Source organism: Aptenodytes patagonicus, chromosome 3 (genome assembly GCF_965638725.1).
Source record: "Aptenodytes patagonicus chromosome 3, bAptPat1.pri.cur, whole genome shotgun sequence".
Classification (NCBI taxonomy): domain Eukaryota; kingdom Metazoa; phylum Chordata; class Aves; order Sphenisciformes; family Spheniscidae; genus Aptenodytes; species Aptenodytes patagonicus.
Window position 1 is genome coordinate 55,125,640 of NC_134951.1, and position 25,149 is coordinate 55,150,788.

Sequence of the window (25,149 nt, forward strand, 5' to 3'; positions counted from 1 at the left end):
GTGCTTCCAAAAAGAGAAAGTCTTGCGAAGAAATGGATTCTCACTTTGCTTTTCTGCAGCGTACTTGTGCAGGTCACTCTACCACAATAGAAGTCTGCATCTGCTGTCTGACCACGATGGAGAGACAGATAAAAATTACCATTTTGAATGTCCATAAGAAGCATGGTCGCTGAGAGAAGAGTGATCATGGTTGATCTAGAACATCAAACCACCCCTACCTAAAGAAAAAACAGACTTTTGTCCTTCTTCATCTACCACCCTTTTTGTGACCTGCTCCCAAAACATGGCCACAAAGTGTGGTCCACAGTTTGGCTGATCATCAGAGGCTGCAGAACGTTTTCAGCTATGTTGGGACCTGCGTAAATGTTGTAATGTTCAGGGAATAAGGGTTTTAGGACTACCAATCATCAGGAATTATTAAACACTTTAGTCCCTGGAGTGTGTGGTGTCCTGTTCCTTGTGTAACCATCCAGAAAGAAAACTTTGGAATTGCTGCTCTAGAGAGTCAGAGGACAAAGGCTGATCAAAAATACAACTGAATGTCCTAAGGAATTCCTTGAATTTCTCATGCTGTAGTGTTTTATTTTTTAAAGCATTTGTCAAGATGCAAAAGTATGGTTGAAATATTTTTCTAATACTAGGAATGAGAAGGCGGCTTTAACCAAAATAAAAGTTTACTATCTACCTTGACTCCTGTAAGGTCTTTGACACAGTCCCATACAACATCCTTGTCTCTAAATTGGAGAGATATGGATTTGATGGATGGACTATTCGATGGATAAGGAATTGGCTGGATAGCCATATCCAAAAAGTTGCAGTCAATGGCTCAATATCCAAATGGAGATCAGTAACAAGTGGTGTCCCTCAGGGGTCCGTATTGGGACCAGTACCGTTCAATATCTTTATTAACGGCATAGGCAGTGGGATCGAGTGCACCTTCAGCAAGTTTGCGGATGACACCAAGCTGAGCGGTGCAGCTGATACGCTTGAGGGACGGGATGTCATCCAGAGGGACTTCGACAGACTTGAGAAGTGGGCCTCTGTGAACCTCACGAAGTTCAACAAGGCCAAGTACAAGGTCCTGCACCTGGGTTGAGACAATCGCCATTATCTGTACAGACTGGGGGATGAAGGAATTGAGAGCAGCCCTGTGGAGAAGGACTTGGGGGTACTGGTGGATGAAAAATTGGACATGAGCTGGCAATGTCCGCTTGCAGCTCATAAAGCCAATCATATCCTGGGCTGCATAAAAAGAAGCGTGGCCAGCAGGTCGAGGGAGGCGATTCTCATCCTCTACTCTGTTCTCATAAGACCCCACCTGGTGCACTGCATCCAGTTCTGGGGTCCCCAGAAGGGACCAACCTTGGACCTGTTGGAGCAGATCCAGAGGAAGGCCACAAGATGATCAGAGGGCTGGAACACCTCTCCTGTGAAGAAAAGTCGAGAGAGTTGGGGCTGTTCAGCTTGGAGAAGAGAAGGCTCTGGGAAGATCTTATTGCAGCCTTTCAATACTTAAAGGGGGCTTATAAGAAAGATGGAGAGAGACTTTTTACCAGGGCCTGTAGTGACAGAACAAGGGACAACAGTTTTAAACCAAAAGAGGGTGGATTTAGATTGGACATAGGAAGAAATTTTTTACAATGAGGGTGGTGAGACACTGAAACAGGTTGCCCAGAGAAGTTGCAGATGTCCCATTGCTGGAAATGTTTAATGTCAGGTTGGATGGGGCTTTGAGTAACCTCGTCTAGTGGAAGATGTCCCTGCCCAGGGCAGGAGTGTTGGACTAGATGATCTTTAAAGGTCCTTCCAACCAAACCATTCTATGATTGATGATTCTGTTATTAAATTGGATTCCCACCTCCGTGGCTGCTATCACAGTACAGAGACAGTGCAGTTAGCGCAGCTGGGACTTAATGGTGCTGTAAGACAACTTGTGGAATAGAGTTACAAGCCTGTATTACTGTAGACAGAGATAAATAAAGCACCTGCACTCTAGGATTAAGGCACATGAAAAGGAGGGGATAAGATACCCACATGATTTTGTCTAAATGCATAGATGATACAAAACAAAAAGCAAGAACCAAATGCACCCATATCTTTACACTGCCATTTGTATGAAGAGTCAAAGTTTATTATTTCTTCCATACTGCAAAGCTACAGTTGTTATGACAATCACAGCAGTTATTATGTAGTTCACGCGCGCTATCTTTTCAGAGCATGAGAGATCTGATTATCTGCAGGCTTCGAACACTTCCCCCTAAACATGCTCATCTAATACGACTCCAGCTTTCAGCAACAGTAGGTTATCAGTTGTTTGGCTACTGCAGGCTGTTACAATATTTTTACAACAGGAAATGTGTATTCCATACGTAAGAAGACTACACTTACAAGAAATAATGCAGGAAAGGAAAGTGACCTAATTTCTATTCTGCTTCCTTCCTTCTGCAGCGTGCTGCATTGAGATGTTTGTTCCAATACAAGGCCAAGATTTTATTTACCCTGATCCTACAAAGCAAGCCTGCAGCTAAACTGCAATTCAAACACCTCAAGCTGTTGTAATGCATTCCCATTCATATAAGTGATTTAGGTAAGTGGGCTTAAAATTTCTCTTTTCAAGGTTATTGAGCCTGTCTTATCCATGGCTGGATATTTGTCTGTCAATGCCATAGCTTTAAAACTCCTGTGAATTAAGAACACTTCACTAAGATGCAAACAGTACATCAAGCAGGAAGCATCAATTTTGAAGGGTCTTTGTGGTGGTCCTGAACCTCAGTATTGCAGATTGAGAAAATGGCCATTGTGCCGCATTTAGGGAAACAGCACAACACCTTCATGAAGTGCTGCACCCATCCATGGATGTTACCCAGCTACCACTGCTGAACAAAGAAACCTGACTGACTGCTACATTTCACGTATCTGTTTCTGCAAAACCAGTTTTTAATTTAGGAAGTCCGCAGTAGCCTTTTAAGAGGAAACTTCCAAGCATTCTCTTATAGTTATCCTATTTATTACTGTGACTGACAATACATGTATATATCATAAATTATAAATGGCCACATGCAACTGCCTCCTGTCTGCAAGCTAAAAGCTGGCAAGAGGCTATATACTGCCACAGGGCCAAATCTGCATCAGGCAGGTTGCTGAATTTGGGGAGTTATCAGCACCAGCGGATTTGCAAGCTGACTAGTCAGTGCCGACTGCTCATTGCTGAAGTTCTTGGGAAGGGATAGACAGACGGGTCAGGAAAGGACAGTACTCTGAACCGGACTGCATAACTGTAGAAATAACATCCAGAGTTCATTTGTTCTCTATCTTCTATGCTGTTCTAGCATGGAAGATATAGAACCATTAAAAACCATTAAACCCTCCCCACTATATCCTGCATTTTTGGTGAGATGACAGGACTAACTCTTTCATATTTATATGTTAGAGAGGTAGGGGAGATAAAAATATAAATAAAATCAAGGGGTACTTCAAAAAGTTATGTTTGTTTTGTTTATGATGTCAGTAGTGTCCTCTTCTGGCAAGGCAATATTGACTCTGAAATGCAGAAGATTTTCGCAAGGCTGGGGCTTCTGCTTTTTGTTTGCATTTGGGCACTTAACCATCTTCAGTGAAGATTTTCTTGAGCATGAAAAAGGAGGCTACATGTTTTCTTTTGTATGTATTTTTTCAGAGCAGTTTTTCAGATGCCAGAAGCATAAATGTAAGCAAAAGAAAACAGTCCCAACTTTGTCAACTTCCCAGCACTGTATTTTGTATGCTGGTGCTTTTGTTTTCTTGCAAGTTCAGCATTGCTTTAATGGCAGCACCCTGGATTCTCCCTGCCCCCAACAAGTGATACATATTAGTACATCTGTTTTCTCTGTAAAGTGTTTTTGCATTCTTTGCAGGGCACAGGAAGGATGTGGGCTCCTTTTCACATTCAAATGAGGCAAATTAGCCTTTGCCTGGTTCCTACAGTATAATGCTTATTTTACATTTAAGCGTGAGAAAAGGGGAGGAAATAAAAACCAACGTTAGGTGGGTTACATATTTCATCTTGGTACAAGCCTCACTTAGCCTTCTTTTGCGAACTGCTTTCCACAGGACGTAATTTCAGGATGGGGTTCAAAAGTTTAATCGTGTAAAATGACCAAATAGTTTGCACAAAGAAATAGCAGCCACAGATACATTAAACATGAGAAAAGGCTGAAAATGCCAACTTGAATCAGCAGGGCTCAAGCAATCCAGGAGATTCCTGAAGCGCATTGATGGTAACTTCCTAACATAGGTGACAGCCAACAATGGGAAATGCTGTGCTGGACCTTATACTAACAAACAAGGATCAGGAGATGTGCAGGTCAGGGGCAGCATGGGCTGCACTGACCATGAGGTGGCGGACAGTCTTTTTTCCAAAAAGCCAGATCACAACTGCCACAAAAAGACGACTTTGGCCTCTTCAGGGATCTGCTCAGAAGAACCCTGTGGGATACAGCCCAGGAGAAAAAAGGGGTCCAGGGAAGCTCCAGAACGGTCTATCTCAATATGCAGCGGGTCAAGCACAGGCAGCAGGAGGCCCACATGGATGAACAAGGAGCTCCTGACTAAACTCAAACATGAAATGGAAGTGCACAAGAGATGGAAGCAGGGTCAGATAGGGTTAGGAAAGCCAAAGCCCACCTGGAGTTGAATCCAGTGAGGGTTGTCAAAAGCAGCAAGAAGGGTTTCCACAGGTATATCAGCAGCAAAAGGGGCCTGCTGCTGAATGGGGCATTAGTAGCGTACCCCAGAAGTCAATACTGGGGCGAATACTGTTTAATCTCTTCATTAGTGATCTACTTGACGGCAGAGAGTGCATCCTCAGAAGGTTTGGGAAGAGTGGTTGATATCCCAGATGGTTGTGCTGCCATTCACAGGTACCTTGACAGGCTGGAGAAATGAGCCAACAGGAACCTCATGAAGTTCACCAAAGGGAAATGTGAAGTCCCGCGCTTGGGGAGGAATAACCCCATGCTGGGGGCTGACCAGCTAGAAAGCAGCTCTGCAGGAGAAAATCTGGGTGTTTCAGTGGATGCTAAGTTGAACGTGAGCCAGCAATGCTCCCTTATGGCAAAGGCGGCCATCAGCATCCTGGCCTGCATTAGAAACAGCAGTTCCAGCAGGTTGAGGAAGGTGATCCTTCCCCTTTACTCAGCACTGGTAAGACACATCTGGAGTGCTGGATTCAGTTTGGGGATCCCTGAAAATTTGGGGCTCCCCAGTACAGAAGAGACATGGATTTATTCGAGTGGATCCAGCAAAGGGCCACAAAGATGGTTAGGAGTTTGGAGCATCCCTCCTATGAGGAAAGGCCGAGAGAGCTGGGACTCTTCAGCCTGGAGAAGAGAAGGCTCAGGAGGATTTTATTAATGTGTATAAATAACTCATGGGAGACAGCAAAGGAGATGAGGCAAGAACTCTCAGTGGAGCCCAGTGACAGGCAATGGGCACAAATTAAAATACAGGAAATGCCGTTTAAACATAAGAAAAAAACCCCACCTTTTTTGCTGTGAGGGTGATGAAGACTGGCACAGGTTGCCCAGAGAGGCTGTGGAGTCTCCATTGCTGAAGATACTCAAGCCCCAGCTGGACATGACTCAGATACTAACTTTAAGTTGACCCTGCTTTGAGCAGAGGGTTGGAGTAGATGATCTCCAGAGGCCCTTTCTAACCCCAGTGATTTGTGATTCTGCCAGGTCATATGTAGACCTGCTGCACTTATTAAAATCCTCCTCTCGCTCCTTTTAGAAACTAGAGACAAATGCAACGATTCAGTAACGTAACAAAAGCATGGTACGCATTTTGCAGGGAAATGGCATGCTTCAAATTCCTGCTTTTTTAGAACCTGTTCTCTAATCCAAGTGGTAAAGCTAAGAGACGGGATGCAATAAAAACCAAACAACTGCTTGGTAAACTGTGGTTCACCACAGGCAGTTAGCACTACGTGGAAATTCAGTGCACACTCCTTATGCTACAGCAACTTCTTGCACGCTTAATGCACGCTATGCGCGAGGTAACATACTCCCTATACAGGGAACTGTTATCAAGTAGTTGGGTGCTGTAAATTTACACTCGGCTTTACTGATGGCAACCTCCCAGGGCAAAACAAGCCCTTAGTTCTGTTGACAGTCATGTGCCAGGTTTGACAGGTTTTACCAAGAGACCTAGAAGAAGTTTTGACACACGTGCTAATGCATGGAAGAGCTTTATCCAGCTTGGTTGCTGTCCTCATCCACGGTTCTGGGATACACCAGTCTTGCAGCAACTGATGGGCTGTGTCCTTGGTCTGGGGACCTGCAAGACCCATGTCCCAAGTCCCTGTTCTGCTCACAAACTACCCCTTGAAATAAGTTACTTGTTTTTTCTCGGTTTTCCCCTTGTTCTGACCTGAGTCACTGTACAATGACCTCTCTCCTCAGCCTACGTGAGTACAGCCCTGCCACAGCCTCCCACTCACCCCCATGGGAGTCCTCAAGCCTGCTCTGGCTGCAACAGGGAGGCCACAGAGGAGCAGCAAGAGTTCCTACTCCCTCAGAGCTGACACTGGTTTTCCAGACACCTGGCTGCCCAAAGCACACAAGCGCCTACTGTTCTCACCCACCTCTCCCCCCTCCAAAGCTAAAGGCATCCAGATTGATTAGTCTTGCGGCATACAACAGAACGGTGACACCACTATATGTGTTGGCCTGAACTCCACTTCTAGCTCTCTCCTTAAAACAGCAGAGCAAAGCTCCAGCTCAGAGACCTAGAGTAAAGATAATCTGGTCTGGATTTAGATCCAGACTTCCCCCAAAGCCTGAACTTGCTCAGTGTCAGGCTCTGGCTGTCCTCAAGTTGTAGGACCAACTGAGGATCGGACCCTGATGCCTTTAACACTGGTTTACTTAAAAGTGTTGTGCCAAAGGGGTATGTGGAGGGGCCTGAATAATTCAGAAAGTCCTTGAAAACAATGCGAGTGAAAATACATTTTAGGCATCCCAGGAACAGCCAGTTTCTCTCTACTGAAGCATCCATAGCGCTTTTAATCCATAATTTCCATTGTAGCCTGTTAAAATAATGAGATTTATTATTCCTGTCACATGTCCTTTCTGAAGATGCTGGGAGGGTGTGGGAGAGGGAAGAGAGAAAATTAGTTATCAGTCACCACTTGCCAAGAGTAGATTAAGCACTCGAGGGTTATACATTCACGTATAAATGACTCAAGGGAGTTTCATTTATTCCTTTTCTCCTAGCTTATACTTTTTTCCTCCTGTCCTGCAGTCCTTGTTCCCCTGTTGTTCTCAGTCACAACCCACCTGCAGTAGACAAGTTGGTGAGTGGTAAACAATTCTGGATTTTTCCCCTTTCATCATGAGATTTCATTTGGACTCCCTTTCCCAGACCTCAGAGCATGCCTGATTTCTGGGAGCAGAACAGAGAACAAGAATAGAGTTAATCTTTAGCAATGTGATAAAAATCACTCTCTCACACAGACAACTGGGGAAGGATTTCAAAAGAGCTGTTGTGCCAAGCACCTGATAGCAAAACCTGAAATTGAAGCCAACCCACACCTTCCTGCTCATAGGCACAGCTCGCTCATTTTCTTCCCAGCACTCCCTCTTCTCTACTAATTCTACCTGGAACTAAAATGTAAGTCACCACTGAGCATACCCTCACACCAAAATGCGCTGTGCTTTGAGAGGCCACTATTTCCATAACAAAAACACAAGCGCTGCCACATTACAAGTGGGGTCAACCTCATCTCTCTCTCTTTTTTTTTTTTTAAATATAGTTAGTAAAAGCACATTAAGCAACCAGATTGGAGAGATGGATAGGAGAACAGGACACATGGAGATTTGATGGCTTTGGTGCAATCTAAGATACCGAGGAGCGGGCAGGTGAGCCGAGCAGCTGGAAAGAGAGGGGAAGAAGGGGCAGCAGGAGATGCGGAAAGGGCTAGCAGCTTGCACTCTTAATGCCAGAGTGCCAGCTGGCAGCTACATGTTGCTGGTTGCGTGTGGGCTGGGAATATAACAGAGGAGATGAGCCTTTAGGGGAGGAGCTGTCTGATAAATCATTAATGAATGAAAATACGAAGTAATCTGTCTGCCTAGGATGCAGAATCATCTAATGATGAGGATGGTGGACTAAGAAGCCGGAGATGAGGTGCCTAACTCACCCACAAGACTGCTGGCACAGCAGCTCCTTTTGCTGTGCATAAGAAGATACACCCGCCTCCTTACATTGAAGGGCTGCTTTCTTAAAATCAACATGAAACCCCATGATCTATGTGAAAACATGATAGTGAAATTTACAGCACCCTTTGTGAAAACTGCACCCCCGGCTTCTGTTTTGTCACGGGCAGCGCACAAAGAACGAATATTCCTTCTCAGAGACAGCTTTCACTAGAACAGATTTCTTTTCAAAGCCATAACAAAACCTAGTATGACCTTTTGCCAGCGGCATTTAATTTTAAATCGATTAACTACATACACAGTACTAATTACCCATGGGTATGTTTTTAGCAATCAGACTATTGGTTGGAAATGTAAGGATATGTCTGTGTGTGGACAGGGACACTTTGTTTTCTCTGTGCTCTCCAAAATGAAGAGGAAAAAGCTCGAGAAATGATGTTGAAAGGTGCATTTGTGTTTATGGGGATAGCTGCAGGGGCACCACACATGGGTGGTTGGAAAGCGATGAGGTTGTCAGGGGAAGGGGCAGGAGGTTAGCACGGTTTCCTTTGCACAAAGACCTAGCAGGATGAGTCACGCAGCACAAAATCATTACGGACTCTGCATGAAAAAGTAATCGTCGGTTTTGTACAGTTCTCAAGCTTATTTGGAAAGATCCTCACAAAGGTGATTCCTGATTTATGTGAAATCTTTAACTGTGCTCTCTTTCCTCTGTCTTAAAACCTCTGAATGTTCAGGCATTAAAATAGTTTTAAAATAAATACCTAAGAAACACATGGCACAAATCAATGTGAATCCATCTAATGTTGACGCATTTGTGGGATAAGAGATACAAGTGCTTTATCAATCACTGTACTTAAAATCATTATTTTCCAGAGCAAACGATGCATAGGTTGCAGCAGAAACCATAAATAGAAGACACATATGGCCATGACAGAGCCTGTGTATATAGAAACTTAACCCAGCACCTGAGCAGATCTGTGGCGTTTAACTACGTACCTATTTGCGGTGCTGAAGTCCAGTTTAATTACCCTGCCAAACCCCACTGAGCCACAACAAGGTTATTACTGTTTACCAAAGGACCTGCTCAGGCAATTTTACAAAGAAATTGCCTGTGCCTAATCTAATTGCTAAGAAGTAGCTAAATTACGTTAGACCTGGAAAGACCAACAAAGAAGCAGGAAGCTCCAAAAGGTTCAAGAAGCTTCACAAGGCTGTTCCTGTAAATCACAGTGGTAGCGATACAAGGGTGAGCTCCCTGGAGGGGCTCCAAGTCACAGTCAGACACTGTTTTCAACCCAGAACAAACGTAACACAGGTGAGATGACTTACAGCGCACAAAAGTATGATTTTTCACATACATAAGCCTTCTACTGGCTAGAGAATACATTTACAAAATAAGTAAGGTTTGTAAATTATCCACTGATGATGTCATACAGATTTAAATAATCTGCAGTGTCAGTCTCTGCTATTTGCAAGCTGTATCTGACACTTTGCAAAAGAGTCATTTTTGCCTTTGCAAAAGATTTAACTGGGCTCCATTGAAGAATCCTATTTTTCAAGCTTTTGTTTAATCATAAGATGAGCAACTTCTATAAAATTTAACAAATGGATTGGGATGGCTTAGATGTTTCCAGACCCTTGCAGGAAAACAGTACACAACATCAGAAGGAATTACTTCCGTAAATTACAGAAAGTTTAACTGGAGACTGCTGGACACGTTAAGCTACAGTCAAGCTTGTTAACACAGTGAATGTACAGCATTGCCTGCCAAATAACCACAGAAGTACCTTTGGTGAGTCACTTGCTAGTTTATGTCTTGCCAAACTGCCCAAGAACAGATTTCTGCCGGCGCCGTTACCACCAGCTACTTCGACACGTTGCCTGGACTGCCATGATTTCAACTTGCGTACCGCCTGCTATTTTGCCCATGTGTTCTGGGTTTACAAGAAACAGAAAGGAAAAAAAAAAGCTCCCTTCACACTCCCCACTCCACTGACATAGATTAGCCTAGGACAGATGACCTGGATTCAAACTGGTTAAATACAAGAAAGGGCAAGTCGTGAGCAGACAAAGCAAGCTCTAAGGGGATTTCTCTCAGACTTTCTCAGTTTTCTGGTGCTTCAACCAACCCTGACTTGCAGAGCTTATTAAATTTGCTGCTTTCCCTGTCCAATATCGTTAGAGAACTGCCTGTCAAAGAACAGATTTCTACCAGAGCTGGTTATCAACCTGAAGAAACTATACAACTAATTACCAGCTGTACCTAGGGTGTCTTCCTCCTCCACCATGGAACTGAAAAGATTTTTTTATATATCTATCCCCCCCCCCCCTTGTTCTTGTCTGGGTGACAAGTAGAAGCATCTCCAACCCAGAAGAGCCTAGAGCTACACCTTAAAGCTCCTAGAATTTATCCCAGATGTAAGAGATCCAAAAGAAAAAGAAGATAGCAAGACATTGACTATATTCATGGGTAGCTTCTAAAAGATAAATATTCGGGGGAAAAAAAAAACACCTGTGAGAATTGCTGGTTACAATGGAAGTGAAGCAGCAGCAATAATTTGACATAAAAATTCTCTACACAGCAGCACTCTTACAGCTCCTGCTGAAGCAGGATGGTGGCCTGGAATGGTACTGGTCTCTTATAGTATTGAGGAAGAGTTTTCTTAGAGAAGAAGAGGTGGTTAAAAGTCACAGCTTAGGAATATTTTTTTTTCTTTAATCAGAAGTACAACTAGGGAAATATTTAATACAGCAATAGAAACTTTTGACGTTAAGCAACAGAAATATTTAATACAGCAATTAGAAGTCTCCTGCAATACACATGACTTTCAATGATGTCTCAAATATATGCCTTAAAGGAAAAACATAATTTTCTTTCCATTTCTGGAAACTTAAAGGTGCTGTAAAAGGGCTCTTGCAACACTGGAGTAATAAGTCTGCGTTTCCCACAAAATTTAAAACTCAGGTCTCACATACAGTCACCCAAATCACACATGCATAAAAGCATGGGTAAAAGCAGATGCAAGTTTGGGGACCTAAACAGGGTGGGAAAAGCAAAGTAACAGAAATGATCTGAGTGTGAGCTCTTCCTAAAGACTCCTGCCTGGGCACACCGAACAGCGCGAGTGCTTTGGTCTCTCTGCCTGGAAATGGAGCTCCTTTCTCAGAGCTCTGCCAAACATCCACCTTCTGAAATGTCTTCAAGGTGGGCCGCTTTCTGCATACAAGGCGACACATAGCCCTTTTGCACACTGCTGCAAGAGATATTAGATGAAGGGTGCTACATCTTTTACTAAGCATAAGCCACGTGAAACTGTTCAGAGCAAGACAGGAGCCACAGTTACGTGCAAGATTCGCTATTGCTGATAATAGTCAATGGCATATTCCACACGCATGACCAGACAAGTTTCTCCAAATAACTGTTTCTGGATAACATCTACACCACATGCAGAGGATGACACACACGTGGAAGGCACATGCCGCAGTAACACAGAAATGATGAGTACTTTAGTATCAACATGCAAGAATTCTGTTTTACACTAGCAACGCAGCTTGCGTCTTCAGCATGCTCTTACTTCTTCGGGGTGAGCAAAAGGCTGCTGCAAGCAGCCCCTTGATTCAACACAAGCTTTTCTTCTGCTTTGTCAGCTTTGAATAGTGCTTTCTCTCTCTCATCTGAAACACTTGGCTTATAAACGGTCTAATCCAAAAAAGAAAATGAAGATATATACCGTCATTTACAACTGTGCATGCTAATCCCCCAACAACATCTAATGACATACAGGAAAGCTAAGCTGGTGGTTAGGCTCAAACTAAGCCTCCCTGTGTAATTACAGTCAGTTAGAGGGCAAAACTCAAGAGCAAAACATTTTAAAAAGCAAATGGAACAATCTTGGGCTCCTGCAAAGGCATTTAGCAGATACCAAAATGGTCATAGAGGGTATCTTAAAAATAAGACTGTGGATGTTGCACGGTCTTCCCAGCGAAAAACTATGCCACTTCATTCATATACCCTTTTTTTTCTGCTGTGTTTTGACACATTTGGCATAATCACCATGGTAGAAAACAATGAGAAGTCTACAGCGTCTACCAGCTGTCAGTCTCCATGTTTTCTATATGTCTACAGATGTATTTGGAGATATCCTGCTCTATAGATAGAGCAGAATTTCATGTAATAGATCTTCCATCAGCCTGTGTCTTACAAGAAAAAAGACACATAGTTTCCTAAATATTTCTCATCAAAGGATGTAAATGGAAAGAAATGGGGGGGAAAGGGGATTATGTTTGATCGTAAATGGCATGCAGAGAGAGACTAATGCCCTAATGTTGCAGAATTAGCAGAGGGAGGAAAAACGGACAACTCCTAAGCGTCATACACAACGAACAAATACCACAGCAAAATGAGGACTTTCCTAAACTGATGATCCAATCCAATTACAGCTAACTAGACTCAGCACCCATCACAGCAATGGGTGCTGGTGCACCGATGCAGCCACTGGCTTTAAGCATACTGTTCTATAATTTGGTGTAAGTTCCCACTGAAAAAAAGACAAACTTTTAACTTCTGATAAGCAGCAAAAGAGGACAAGAAATGACCTGAACTGTTTCCAAAGTGTGCAGCTGAAGTTTCTTTCCACAGAGTCTTCTTTCTAACTAGCGCCTTAACTGCATGGATGGGAAGGTTTGTTAACCAGGGACCAAAGTAGTTGACATTTCAGATCACATCTAAGATCCACGCATATTTTTTAACTAATATTTTTACAAAGAATCTAAAAAGTCTCATGCTATTTCTATTTTTATCCTTCTGCCTGTAAAGACACTTGCTTCAGTTATCATATTTTTGCACAAAATAAAATATAAGGTAAGAAAAGCAGTTCAATTAAAAACCCCCCAAAATTTATGTCAGTAAATCAATATGGTCTGAAGGTTGTTACAGGATTAGATACCACCTTGTAAGACCGGGAAGGCAGGATCCTCGGCACTCAGCACAGCATTCAAAACCCTAGCAGACTGAGCTAGTAGATTTTATATTTCTCACTACTGCTGTTGCATGACATGATCAAGGATGCACACAATCTTCAAGGCTTTTCAAGCTTTCGCCAGAGGGAAAATTTCAAAGCAGGCTTCTCCCTGTCTCGTAATACTAAATGGGCTGGGCAGGAATGACATTTACACAGTTGAATCTTTTATTATTTTCTCTTCCCTAAAAACAATAGGAGCGATATGACTTGCTATATTAGATATATTCCTATAGGTGGGCGGAGAACAGGTATAAAGGTCACAAGGACAAAACACTATTTATTAGAAGGCTGTATAAACCTCTGTTAGCTCTGAGGTTTTCAGGGTGATACCTTCAGCATGAACACAAACTTCTCATGAATTTAAGCTCACTGGATATTTTTTAAAAATTGCCATCAGTGATTTCCCTGATAACATGTCTCGGGAAGAGCTGACTCTCCCAGACCAGTGGAGGCTGCGTGGGACCCCTTGGAGCCCATGAATGCTGCTCACTGTTGCTAGGAGGGCTGCTGCAGGACGATGCAGAGTGCTCCCCAACAGGGCTTTCCACCTCAGGTGATGGTGAGTGACATGTCAAGCAGGAATCTCTCCCCCACCACTGAGCACTGTTCTTCGAGATCCACCCATCTTCATTTTTATTTTGAAACGGGTATTGTGACACAGCACTGCAGGCATTCTCAAAACATGCACTAATGCATGATCTTCACACTATCTTCTTTAGTTTCTCTTCTTGGTTTTTCTGGATTGCTTCCCAGGCTTTCTTTTATCTTTGAGCTTAGCAAACTGATTAATATAAATAACTCAATGTCCAAAAATATTCAGCTTTGGTAATCTGCAATGAGATCTCTTCTCTTCTTCATGCTCCTTTATATGCAGTTTCATTATGTTCGTGCCAGATGAGCATTTAAGCGAGAGGGAGACGTAATGAGAGATGAAGAACTAGAGCAGTGTGCTTATGCTATGAGGTGGAAACAGACACTTGTGCCTAGAGATCCATACCAAACTCTTACTGAAGAGAGAACTTGCCTATATGCAAAGTATTTAGCGTCCAACATAAAGTTTTGCAAAAGGCACAAAGAAATCTCCTAAACAAATCCCATAATAATTAAATCTTCTTGATACTGCAGCATCCTATATCACACATAGATGGATTCTGTCCTCCATTTAGTTTCAGCAACCTCCGCTGTGCTTGGCTGATAAAATAATCTCCCAAATGACTGTAGTCCTAAAATCTATTAAATCCATGAAGTATTGATGAGGCAGAATTAATGTCGAGAGAATTACATTAACCGCCCCCCTCCCCCTGTATTTTGTAAAAGAAACTCTCTAGAAGTAAAGCAGCACTGTGGCTGTACTACAAAATACAGCACACTCAGGTCAGGAAAATCTACATTTGCCCACACACCTTAAACTCTACCTATAGATATATTATCACTGCCACAGGTATTCATTTAGTAAGAGTCTCATCCACAGAAACAGCCTTATCTGATGCCCAGAAATCATGCTCTCCATTCCTTTTAATCTCAGGTACGGTCCATGTCTCGCACACAGTGCATCATGCAAACCAGGCACCGGGTAAGAGCCCTGCCTCTCTCTGCGGCAGTCCTCGCTCCCTGCACTGCGGGGCTCATTAGCTGCGGGTTGAGAGCATTACCTACTAAGACCCTGTTGCTGCCTCATTATAAACTTGGCACAAACAGTCCCAAGTTTGGCAATATTCTCCATGCTGGATGGTTGCTGGGAGATTTTTTTTTTTCTTGCTTTGTTGCCGTTTTGGATTTTTGGCATGACTTCAGCCAAAATTTTTCAAGCTAATTCTGAAACAAGGCATGGGAAACTGGAGTGATTTGTTCATGTTAAAAGCTTCTGGTCACCCCTTGAACAGCTCGAGAGGTTTTGTGATTTGGACCATAAACTTGCAAGGTGTCAAGGCAAAATCGTTGTATTTTGATCTCTACAGAAAACTCCCAAACATGACTAAATTACTAACATCTGAAAAAATAAACCTCCATTTGCATGAGCTCACTAAGGAGGTGATGCTTCCTAGCAACTAAATTCCCTGGAGATCCCACCTACAGTGCCCCAGGATCCCGCTACCAGCTGGGTGGGACCTGCCTGCTCCAAGCTGCACTTACACTTTAATATTAAATGATCAGAGCTAGACGTGAAACCAGGTGCAAGGCTGTTCTGTGTCTAAATCTGAACTCATAACGGTTTGGATGGCAGTGGCCCCTGCAGTGTATCACATACAGGTTTTTATTCAATCCTCTAGAGAGGAGGAAGTGGAACAGAAGGTATGAGAACATGCCAGTGTGATGGAACAGGAGTTTTTGTATCAACTGCACAGTGACAAAAATACCCACATGCACATAGAGAAAAGAGCAAAGTTGATGTAACGTGCCCTAAAGCAACATCTGAATTTTCAAATTTAATGCTTTTCTTTCAACAGAGCACTTGTTAACTAGATTTAAAAAAACCAACCAATTTACCACTTGCAAAATCCGATCATGGATCTTCAAGCTGCTGTAACATCATGATCCACTGCAAACATCTCTGTCATTGAGCCAGCTAAGAAAGCTGGGAGGTACAGCTGCTTGTAGTGCCCTGCTCCATCTGCTGTCTTAACTGTCCTTCCCTATTTCTTCTCCAGTGGCGACAGCAAGAAGGACATCCAGACGGATGGCCCACACACCAGCTCTTTTTTGCTGAGCAATTTCAACAATTGGATCACCTCAACCTCAGGAAAAAAAAGAAAAAAAAAAAGGAAAAAATAAAAGCTAAACTGAATGGATTACCAGTGAGATGTTGGAAAACACTTGGGAAAATGACAGAGACTGAGACACAAAGATGCCTTCTGCAGAAGACTGGAACGTAACCTCCCTGTGTAGGGTTATCTGATTTAATAAACTGAACACAAGTATAACAGTGCTTCACACCTCTTAAGAGAGCAGACTAAATCCAACCTGGTTGGGACTGGAGACATACGGTTCTGGGCAGGGGACAAGCCACATTCCTTAGAAATCTTATGGACCAGATTTAACATTTACCACACCCAGCGGCACCAACATGCACATCTTTCACACAGACTAGACTGGAAGCAAAGAAACCTGGTCTAGTGGAAGGTGTCCCTCCCATAGCAGGGGGGTTGAAACTAGATGACCTTTAAGGTCCCTTCCAACCCAAACCCATGATTCTATGATTCTATGAAACAGACCAAAATTGACGGAATTACAAGCATAGCATAGCAAATCTTGGTAAACCCCGAGATATTTTAAAATGCTCAAGCATTTCCACACACTTTCCTTCCTAAGGATACATGATAATCTTCAGCCCATAGGAAAAGATAATGAAGATACACAACAGAAGCACATCATGAGGCGCATCAGCGCCCAAATTAATGACTCTGGAAAATGAAAAGCTACTAGAAATAGGACCAAAATGCACCAGGTCAGCCCTAATTACAGAGAACAGCTAATGATTCTGGCAAAGCCTCTTGTGGGCATGGCAGAATACAGGTAATAAAGCAAAAGTTACAGCGGGTTATTTCTGCATATTCCAAACTCTTTGCAGATAATACCTAGTTGCTCTATAATACTTTATGTCAGAAACCTGACAAGTGCGAAGAATCACCAAGAGAAATTCAATAGCATTTTTGGTAGACATCAAGGATGTAAATAATTGTATCATACAAATTGGACACCCAGGAACGCACAGGGCATCACAATCTTTCTAAAGGCAAACAAATTTAATATACATAAAGATACTGAAAATTTGTTTTTATATGATTTCTTAAAATCAAAGCAGACACTACCTGCTAATTTTTTTGTTTAAAATAAAGAGAGAAGAAAAACCTGACTGTCCTTAATGGGAAAAAAAACGAAAACAAAATACCAGTTGAGCGTCTTAGCAGCTGAAATCCAGATTTTCCATGATATATTGGAGCAACTAGAAATAGCCGAAACCATTGTTTAAGATGTGAAGTTGCTTCTAATCTGCAGAGAAGTGTGCAGATAGAAGCACAGCATCTCAGATTTCAGCTGAAACATAAAAAAGCGCCGAACTTGGGGAGGTACCCCTGCCTAATTCAGAGTGAAAAGAGCAGTGGACTTCCAGGCCCCAAGGTATACATTCAGCTTCAAGGCCTGTGTCTGAAGCGTTCACAGCTTTCCTGGGAAGAGGAAATCTATAGGACGAGCATACAGTGGCACACCTGGCGCAGGAAGATGCAGGTCAGGTTTACGATACAGCAGCCCCTCTATTCACTTCACAGCTTGATCCTCCTCTGATATTGATGGCTGTAACCAACTACAGGGTCTAGATGGACAGGGACAGAACACCATACTGTACAGCATAAGCCATGCTTAGAAATGTAAAAAAACTCGTATGAAACGCAAGAGTTTCAAGGGGAGTCTGAACTGGCAAAGAGCAGTCTGACTAGGGAAAAAATAAAACACAGATCACCCCAAGGCTTTCCTGTCCTATATCATCCATGTTTCTTGGGACTCCTTGCAGTCATGTATTTGATGTGGAGGGATGGACATTCCATGACTGCCTGCTGAATGCTGTGCTCAGTGCAAGACAGGTCAAACCTGTCGTGCCACGCCAATATCTGCTCCGACATCCACAGGGCTGCTTTACAGAAATCTCATAAAAAGAGGTCTTTTCTCACACTGCTCAGAAAGATATCATCAGCTTAGCTGAGGGAGTTTTAAATTCGGCCAAGATTTCCCTCCCAGCATTCAAGGATACTTCTCTAATCAGCTCCTAAATCCATTATGAATTTTTGATCTGGAGGCTGCATGACCTTTTCTAGAACTTTGATACAAGATGAATAAACAACCGCTGAGCCTCTGAGCTCAGCTGCTATGTCAAGATAAATTCAAAACGTTCTTTTGATGTCCAGTCCTTCTTGGATTCAGTGGATTAGGGACAGAGACTGGGCAAAACTGTTTCCTTGTCTTACATGTTTTGTAATTATTTTTAAAACTCTCTGGGAATTTGGAATGCCATAGGCAAACCTATGGTGGGGTCAGAGATATTTCAGAGAACCTTACAGATGAGAAACTCAAGGTTCTTGATTATTCTACCTCAAAATCAGATTTTGCAAACAGTTTGAAATGGGAAGAAGGGAAGGAACAGCTGTGAAAACAAGCAAAATTTGCAGAGTCTGTTTACATATTATAATGGCTCTAGGAAAACAATATTAAATTCTGGGGCAAAATCCTGGAGCATGGAATGGTGCAAACCAGCTCCAGACTGGCTTGAAGAAGTTCCCGGATGTCTACAATCCAGCAGTGAGAAGTGTCTCTTTTCATTGGCTTATATCTCTAAGCAAGTCAGGAAAACAGGTAGTTTTCAGGAGCATCAGTTTGTCAGCTAACCTTCTCCCAGGTTTCGAGATTCAACCAAGTCAAGCAGCCGTGGTCTCCAAGTCTGAACACGAACCATAGGTTGAGAAACATTCCCCAAGTGAACCAGATTGCGGGTTTCCCCACCCCCCCACTAACAAGTTTACTGCATCTGTGTGACACCACATTTCCTTTGAGCCACAAGAAGCAGCTTCCCTGATTTTGGGGTCTTCTCCAAGACTCCTCTCTCGCAGGCAGAGAAGATGCCAAGTCTGTGCTGATCGACAGCGAGCAACAACAACGAGAAGCAACAAAGCAGCACTTTTTCACTCTGAAGATGGTCAGACATGGGAACAGGTGCCCAGAGAGGCTGTAGAGTTTCCACCATTGGCATCCAGTTGAATTTTGAAAATAAAGGCCCTGAGCAACCTGACCTAATAGGACCTTTTTCAAGTGGGGGTTTGGACAAGATGACATCTGGAAGTTTCTTCCAACCAAAATTATTCTATGGTTCTAAGAAACATGCTGCTTCTGTCTCGTTCCTCTTGCTGCTCTTGAACTATGCTCTTTTATCAAGGCTAGCCATGGAGACTAGGCTGGTCTCAGCTGATGCATCTTTGAAGGGAAATTAAAACACAACAATCTGACTACCACATCTGCTGATAAGCTTTTTTTCCTTGGTGTTACAAGGTTACAATTTCTGAATTATGACTCTACACTTTGACCTGTGAGCACTATAACTTTGTCACACCCCACACAAAGATCAGCCAATCCATAAGGACACTGGGCAACTTTTAGGATCAAAGTATCATTGCTACCACCAAAAAGTAAACTACATACAGATCCCATTCTCTCTTGCAGTAACAGAAGTCAGCACAAAATCTCATAGACTAATGAGCTCATGCTGCTGGTCTGTGGCTCATCTTTGGCCACAGTAGTTTGGTGTAGTTAAATAATTGTTGTTCATATTTCCCAGTATACGGATATAGGTGAAAGCTTACAACATGCACAATTGTCAGAAAAGCCAAACTGTAGAGAGAAAATTGCTTAAAAGAATGAGCTGCAGTAGGGTTTACCCAGGTACCGTTGTACAGGACTTTTTGTGCGTTTGGCCAACTTTGTAAAATTCTGATCTTGGTTATCTCATCTTTTAGACTATACCTTCTGCAGAAGGATAAACGATCTACATTTAAACATCTGCTAGCTTATCCAGATCTTTCTGTATGATGTAACAACATCTGGTTTTTTTAAATGGCAGAAAAGAACAAGTGTTCTCACAGACCCCCAGTCTTTGATTTTCAGTTTTCTACCCTGCAGGCTATCCGACTCTGAAGTCTTCTGCCAGTGGACAATAAGTCAATTTTCATCTGCAATCTGCACATGCTGGCTGAAGAAAAAATACCAGTCCAATACCCTGCTCAGCCAAGGGAATGAAGGGACACAATCTTCTGCTGGCATTTGTTTCCCCAAGGGTGATGGTGATTGATAGGTACCAGCCAGAACTGTATATATTGACAGCGTCCTAGATGGAAAAACAAGATGAGTCTACAAACTGCTCCAGATCTGCTGCTTTTTTTTGCAGGTTGGAAGAGTTTTCTCAGGATTACTTCCCTCTAGTTGGGGCATGTCACTAATTACCTCCCATTCTTCTCTGCCTCCTTCTCCTCGCAGCGGCGCAGCTCAGCAGCACAGACACGTCACACATGACATGCCGTATTCCCATAGCGCCTGTGGGACCAGAAGCCTGTAGGAAGCTGGTGCCTCTGGAAGTGTTGCATACAGAACAGCCAGAGGAGCAGCAAAGCTTGTCACATGGAAAGGAGGCATAGGAAAACTGGTATAGCACACAGGAGCACTATCTATCTCCTTATCTCCCAGACATAAGCAAATCATCCTAACTTCATGTGGTGGCTGGAGGCAAGTGTGCCAGTCAGATGTTCTGGGAACGGATGGAAAGATTTCAGAGTGACTGGATGTCCCCACCACTTCGGGCGGTACGTGCTCCCTCTACCTTATTTTTGCTCCCAATTTTTTATACCACTAGCCTGCTTTTTTGTTCCCCTTGTTTTTAAATTAGGCCTTTGTGTTTCTTCTACTCTACGTTTTAGCTCAGACACTCTTCAGCAGAATATAACAGCTACAAACACAATAAGCACATGCCACTGGAGCAAATGAAACTACATTACTCGCCTCGAGGCCCAGCATGCTGTTTTCTGTCAATGCTTCTCATACTGCGAGTCTCCATACCAGAGGAAGAAAACCACATATAACCTGTGTCTCTGTATTTCCCGTCAGCTAAAAAAATTAAAACTGAAAAAGGCTAAAACAATCTTTCTGAAATTCTCATTGAAAATCAAAATTGATCAAGACAGCACCACTTACCAGAATTTCCCCCCCAAACAGAGCAAGTTTACATTCACCACATTTCCTCAAAAATGGCTCGAAAACATGCCCTGTAAAATAAGAGAGAAAGGGAAAGAAAAAAATTAGTGACTGGAACACCACAAATTATGTTACACTTCTTTCTCACTCTGCTAGCATTTATCACCAAACTTCCACCATTTTTCCTGTTTTAGGGAAGAAGGTAATTGGATTTGAACCTTCACAACTAATTATTAAATTCCACCAGTGTTACACAAAATATTAAAATAATTGCAGGACTCCCTCAGACTGCTCAGACACGTCACCGTCACTGACACGACAGTTATTCAGACTTCAGGGAGACGAGGTCAACAACATGAAACGCACAGCAGCATACAGCAAGTGTGCCAATTATTTTAGATCCAGCCCTAAAAAAACCTGGTCAACCCAATATCTCCTAGTGATTTTGCTTTACCAAACTGTTTTTGAAACACGATGCGCATAAGGCTCTTGACAGCCTCCTTGTTTGAAAACTACACAAAGAAAAAGAAAAGGTTTATGCCACACTACATTTTTAGACTACATTAATTACACGGCGTTCTCTAGAAGAACAAAGAGGGAGAAGAAGTCAGTCAACACAATATCCAGTTTGGCACATGCTAGGGCCAATTTGAACAAGATGGAGAACAGAAGTGACAAATGCCATCATTTCGCCAAGCCTGAGTAAATTTCAAATGACAGCTACTCCTTATTTTCCCTTGAGGCAAAAATCTTTGAAAGAACAACTCACAGAGCACAGATTAACAATGATGTCGAAACGTTTAGTCTGTAAACTCCTAGAAGATGGAGGAGCTATGATTTTGCTGGTGTTCAGGTTTGGGAGCAGTAACCGTGCTGCAAATGGAGAAGGACACGTGTCAGTGCCCAGGTGTCCACACCAGTGAAGCCAGACTGAATTTGAACTGGTTTAAACTCCCGTTCCCCCCACAAGTACATGGCTGAGTTTTCCACAAGAGGCATCTGTGAAATTACTGCTGGATGAGTAACTCCACAGCTATACACAGATGACTTGAAGCCCTGCATTATTGATCGCGGAAATGTGTTTCAGCTGCAGAAGCAGAAGATCTTTGTACCGGCACCTCTCCTGAAGGATGCTGTAGGCATCCACGGGAAAGGAAGGGGAATGGCTTCGTAGGTCAAATTACATTTACTGGTCATCGTTACATGAAAAGTAGCTAGGAAAATAAAATTTCTATTAAGGAATCACCAGATAAATCTTCCTTAAAACATGGCAACTGGATTACACTGCTCTAAATCCTGATTAGCAAGCAGAACTCTGATCTCATAAGGCTGAGACTTCATTTTGGATGGGGAGTTCAGGGCAGGGAGAGAAGGAGAAAAAAAAAATCATTACAAATCAGAAGAGGCTGTTGTGAAAGGTTTTAGGAACAGACATTTTTAATCACAGAACTACAAACCAAAGCATCGTCTTCTCTGCTTGCTTTCTTTGTTTAGTGGTTGAGAAAAAAGCCTGGGCATATCAAGGAATAAAGAAAAAAACCCCAACACCCTCTCCTCCCCCAACACCTTTTGTACAGCTTGGCAGAATTTGTGAAAACACTGAAAAAAAGATGGGTCTTAACTGCTTTGCTCAAACTTGGGGAAGGTGGTTATTATTCCAGTGCCATCCATTTCCCTCCCTAGCTTCCAGGCATTTGGCCTCGCAGGAAAAAAATCAAGTCTAGAAACTCTACTTCTGCCTCCAAACTAATTGGATAACATCTGCATGCAGAAAAGTTAGGGGCTTAAGAGAGGAGCCAGGTCCGAAACAATGCAATAGCACCTCGACTCCGGATTAGCTCATTATTTTCTTCTACACCAAGAGACTGATTTAATAATTTCCCCAGAGAAGCGACAAATAAGGGAAACTCTGTACTCCACGCTGCCGGTGCCATGAATACTTGAAAGACAGGGGCTGACACCACTGCCAAAAGGGGCTGAGCCCCTCCCACACCCCCGGCACTGGTGCGGAGCTTCTGGATGCGGCCCCAGCAGCGCTCCCTCCCTCCCTCCCTCACCCCAGCACAAATGCCTGTGCAGCAAACAGGGCTGGGGGAGCAACCAGGATTAAAATGAATTCTTTAGCCCAGTTCGCAAAGTAACAGCAAAAAAAAAAAAGCAAAAAAAAAAAAGCCTGTGCTGGCACTAGGGAAAAAGGGAGAAAAGGATAGACAGGCAGATGTAGGATTTAGGGAATGGCACGTCCGCTTATTTAGCTGCGGTGCTATAGTTTCATCCAACAGTAAAACTCCACTATTATGGTACTGGATTGCAGGCAGCTGCCTTAATACATGCTAAAGGAGTCTAGACCAAGCCCTCCGTTGAGACCATGTACGACAAAAACTAGCAAGAGGGCTAGGTAAAGGGGTGTCTAGTTAAGTCTGAGGCAGAGACACAATTTACCACATCTCTAGCCTTGCAAGATCTTTTGAACTTTGGGGGTGGCAGGTAGAAAGCTTGAAACTTTTCAAGGGGATGCTTTTTGCTTGATTTTAGAAGATGATGCAAAACGTGCCCTGTCTCTCTGGCTACAAAGGAGATGAGGTATTTGGGGGTAGAGCGCAGCAGGGAGGGAGAAGGGAAGGGAACATTTTTTGCTGCATAATTGGGGGCGAGGGCTGGATGTGGCTTGCAGAGGAAACCAAAGATTATTCACTCTTTCTTTGTATTCAGTCTGGGGTCTGTACAGAACTCTGTTTTAGCCTTAATGATTTTCATTCTACCTAAGCATGTGGGAGGAATATTCCTTTTTCTTGAAGGCTTTGGATAACGTTACTTATTTCCAAATTCTGACCAGCACTTTTCAGAAAAGCTTTGCTGACTTTGGAGAACACAGCATAAGAAATGCAAAATAAATTAATATAGGCTTCGAGGCACACCAATTTTGGCTTCTTTTGCAATTAGTATAATAAATAGAAGAGGTGACAAAAGGTTTGTCTGACCAGAATTACTAATGGAAGAGAGCTTGCCTTCCCAAGTTTCTGTGCTTGGGAAAAATGAAAACCTGGAGGTAGCCATCTGGCTGTTCAGTGAAAGGTGCACTTCCTTTGGATAAGTCTATTTTCACAAATAGTTCTTTTAACAGAAGGCATTTACCATAAAAGGTTTTGATTTGCTTCTATTATGAAGAGCTGGCTATAAGTGTACAAAGGTATACCCTAATATCCAACAGGCTGCCGGCACCAACTGAATGGCACGTAGTAATGCCATTGTTACCCCAGCCAGGGGAAGAGTGGGGAAGGAAGAGGAGAAGTTGCAGGCGAAGGAAAAGTGTTGAGAATGAAAACCTTTTCTGAAAAAATTCACATTGAACTCCCCTTTTGCTTGCTATCTAAAATCAAATACAGAATGAGGATGTTTTAGAGTACGATCAATTGAATAGTATTAGAGGTAAGCAACATCAGCTTCCTGTAAGTAGCTGCAACTTGCTACCCATCCCAGGCCAAAACATTTACAACAGGGTCCCCCCAAACTGTGACACACACATCACTGCCAATATGGAAGCAGTGTCCAAATGAAAGCTGTTCAACATCTCCTCCTAAATGGCAAGACACGGTAAATATTTAGCACACCAACAGACACGAAAAGTTGCTCTGAAGCTCAAAAAGACTTGATTTGAAACTTTAAAGAAAAAGAAAACACTCTTGGGAGATAATCAGGCTTATTATCTGCCAGGAACTGCCTTTTCCTGTAGGCAGCACCAGCTTCAATAAATTGGAATTTTTTTAACCAAAAAACCATACCCCCCCAGCGTTGCACATACACCGGCAGTGATTTTATGTAGCCTTGTGTAAAAATTACTTTCTTTTTGTAAAGAAAAAAGTCTTTTGTGAAACAGAATGTGGTGAGTAGCATAACCACACGTCATTGGCTTGTTTGGTTTCATGAAATTGCCTGCTTCATGAAACAACCCCTGCTTATTCTCATCAGCTTCCGGATATGTTTTTGTCAGCTCATACGGGGACCAGAATTAAGTTTATTACCACCAGCAAAGGAGAAATCACTGTCAGGACACATAGTAACTACTATTTTTTCAGCCTGCGCTCCCAAATTCATTAACATCCATCAACTTCAAGGATGTTTGGATCAAGTCCACTGTGAACCATCCTAGACAAGAACCCACAAAACCCCCTTATTTTTCATTAAAGCAAAAATTGTTCGGT

At 42.8% G+C, this 25,149-nt stretch overlaps 1 protein-coding gene across 4 annotated transcripts in view; it reads right to left on the bottom strand.

The window, feature by feature from the left end:
* The window catches only part of FYN (FYN proto-oncogene, Src family tyrosine kinase), a 144,752-nt gene that overhangs the window by 60,305 nt on the left and 59,298 nt on the right, over positions 1-25,149 (bottom strand). For all 4 annotated transcript variants that reach the window (XM_076333438.1, XM_076333437.1, XM_076333441.1 and 1 more), the window contains exon 2: positions 20,948-21,018. The gene's annotated coding sequence lies outside the window, so the exon portion shown is untranslated. The remainder of the gene's footprint in view (positions 1-20,947; positions 21,019-25,149) is intronic.